This window comes from Peromyscus californicus, unplaced genomic scaffold (assembly GCF_007827085.1).
Source record: "Peromyscus californicus insignis strain IS unplaced genomic scaffold, ASM782708v3 Scaffold_6__1_contigs__length_162567912, whole genome shotgun sequence".
Classification (NCBI taxonomy): domain Eukaryota; kingdom Metazoa; phylum Chordata; class Mammalia; order Rodentia; family Cricetidae; genus Peromyscus; species Peromyscus californicus.
In genome coordinates, this window is record NW_026294584.1 from 85,589,820 (window position 1) to 85,593,016 (window position 3,197).

Consider the following 3,197-nt stretch of genomic DNA (forward strand, 5'->3'; position numbering starts at 1 on the left):
TATAAAGAAAAAAGTCATTTGAACATAATGGATGGAACTAGAAAAGATCATATTGGATGAGGTAACCCAGAACCTGAGAGACAAACATCATATGTTCTTCCTCATCAGAAACTCCTAGCTCCAAATCCACATTCAAGTGTATAACCTGGAGTAACTGCAGAAACCAAAAACGTATAAAGAAATCATTGTGGGGAAGAGAAGCAATAGATAAGGGAATGGAAGGGTAAAAGTGATCTGAAGTGGAAAATTCGTGCTGTAATTAAGTAGAGAGTGGGAGAAATATAGTAAAAGGAGATTGAAGAGTAAAGTAACTGTATAGATGTCTGAAATGTGTAGGCAATCATATTATTAACTATTTAATTGAAAATTCCTATAGTACATATAACTCTGTATATGTGTAGACCATATACATACGTATATAATATTTTAATGAAATTTCTCGTTTATGCTGACAATGTTCTCCCCAAGAGCCATAGACTAGCAAAGAAAGAAAAAGGAAAAAAAGAAAAATATCAGCCATGAAACACTGTCTTTTGAGTTGTTGCTCAGGTTTGTTCAAGAGACTCCCAAAACTTTTAGGCTATTGCTGTTGCCCTTGATCTCCACCCAGAGGCAGAAGAAGGTAAATCCCTATTATACTTTGGACAGAAGATCCAGAGGACCCAAGCTGGATATGGCATGTATACACACTCTCTGAAGACTAGCTTTAGGCAACATAGAAGCTTCCAAAGCAGGAAAGCAACCAATAATCCTTTCCAGTTATGATGCCTATGAACCACAATAATGACAACCATGGCACAATAACCCTACAATTACAGTAATCATACACATATCCTGAGAGTAACCAATAGTTCTCTGACCAAACTTAAAGCCTGTTCAACAAGAAAAACATTGTCCCTGGTACTGGAAAACTATCGAACTACTTGGTGCTAGTGAAGTCACAGGTACTGGAGGAGAACCTACAACTATCATTTTACTAAGGCAGCACAATCACTAATTACATTATTACTGTCTTTATACCCAAAGATCAGCACAGTTCTCACTCCTCATCAGGGAAACTACTCTTTGAAACATATGAAGATTAGTACAGAAAACCACAATAGATCAAAATACAGACTTGAGGAGTTTAGTGACAAGTGATACACCTAAAACACAACTCTTACACCTAAGGCCTAGGGATTGTTTAGGAAGAGGAGTTGAAAAGATTGTATGAGTCAGAAAAAACAGCAAGTTTTCTGTAAGGTTGTATCTGCTATAAATGCCAGACATGTATCTACACACATGAAGCCTCACCAACATGTCTGTCTAAACATGAACTGAATAAGAATGACACCAATAGACATTAATGTGAAAAGGAGAAAGCTCAGGAGGCATCAGCCCTAACATAGAACTACAGGTAACTAAGGAATGCTGAGATTAAGAGAAATAGACTTCCTCAGGGAAGAGTATACTAACTGGTTATCCAGTATCAAATGGCTAACCCTAAAAATGTATGCATACAAGTCATATTATATGGATGGATTGGGCTGCATTTATATATTATATTTAGAAATATATTTATATATGTATACAAATGAGTACATATATAACAATTCAAAGAGATTGTGAACTTTAAAGAGACCAAGAGAGGTATGTGGGAAGGGTTGGTGAAAATTGGAGATACTCGTAAGGAATGTCTCTGATGCTGGTCTTGGAATAAAGGGGACCCCATTTAGGTTTTCTCTGTCTAAACATGAGAGGACCTTCTCACACAACTCCAGGAGATCTCAGGAATGGGCTTGTAGGCAAATGAGCTGTTGCAACAGTAGAAATTCATTAGTTGGTTAAAAAAAATACAAATGCATCAGTGTCATGAGAAACTCAGAGATCTATACAGCCATCACCTTCCCCACTGAGCTCACTGCCAGGGAGATGCTGAACCTTTTAACTTAACCTGAATCAGACACACCTCTGTTCTTTTTCAGCCACAGGAATTTTCCTAAAAGCATCCATAGTCAAATGATCAGTGTTGAATGCTATTCTACAAAACTCAAGTAGGAACTGATTGGAAGGCCATGATCTGTCCCTTCTGACTTCCTGACCATGTACCATAACCACTGAAGGAGCTCTGAGCAAGGACAGAAGAAAACCAATAGCAATCTAAAGGAACCTAATCTCATAGCTGAGCGGCCTGCACCCATGGTTAAGGCAGCAACATTTCAAGCTCCCAAAACAGACATTTCCTTTGATATGTGTCAACAAAATGTTCAAATTGTTATCTTATTCTAAGGTAAAGTAAACTTTCCATCTCTCTTATAATTCATGTTGGAGATTCTTATTCTCCTGTTCTACATATATTCCAATATTAATCCACTTGCATGTCCTTCCACTGTCTTTTTTTGTTTGTTTGTTTTTCTTTTGTTTTTTTTTTGGTATTATAGTTCATTTCCACAGTGTAACTAAAAGCTTCCCATGTGAAATAAATATTTGGTTCCCAATTATGGCTCCAAAGATTGAAAGAGAGTGGATCATGGGTGCTCTGACTCAATTACTAGATTTATGCATTGCTATGTCATAATTAAATGGCATTATTGGGAGCTTGTGGAAAGTATGAAGTTAGTGCTAACTGAGGAACTAGGGGAATGCTTCTAAAGACTGTGTTGAGTCCCTGGCTTCCTCTTACCTCCCTTGGCTTCTCAGCTGCCATGAGGTAAGCATCTTTCCCCTCTCATGCCCTTCTGCCATGGTATTCAACCTCAACCTGGCAGAGCTGTGTTTGTAGGCACAACCACATTATGCAAGTTTGGACACACTAATTCCCAAGTACATATCTTTAAGGTATTTGGAGATCTCCAGCAATTTTATGTAGTCTGTAATGCACTTGCTCCCTGCTATTGATGCTCAATAAGTTTCTTAATCAGAGCACTGATGAGATTAGTCTGCTTATTCTTTACACAGGAGCACAAAGGATTGCCCTCTAAAAACACTAAATTCTATTAATCGATATGTGATGGAAAGACTGGAGAGCAGCACATGCTAACCCAACATTACATCCAACATTAGAATGCAGAGAGCGTACTTGGTCTCCACAGTTGGAAAGCAGATGAGGGGTCTTCAGAGGGAGTTGTGGCCCCAGACACATGGGCAACAAATATCACATTTTCATTCCTTTGTGGATCCTTAATATGTTGTGTGTTAAGTCTGTGTGTGCACATATA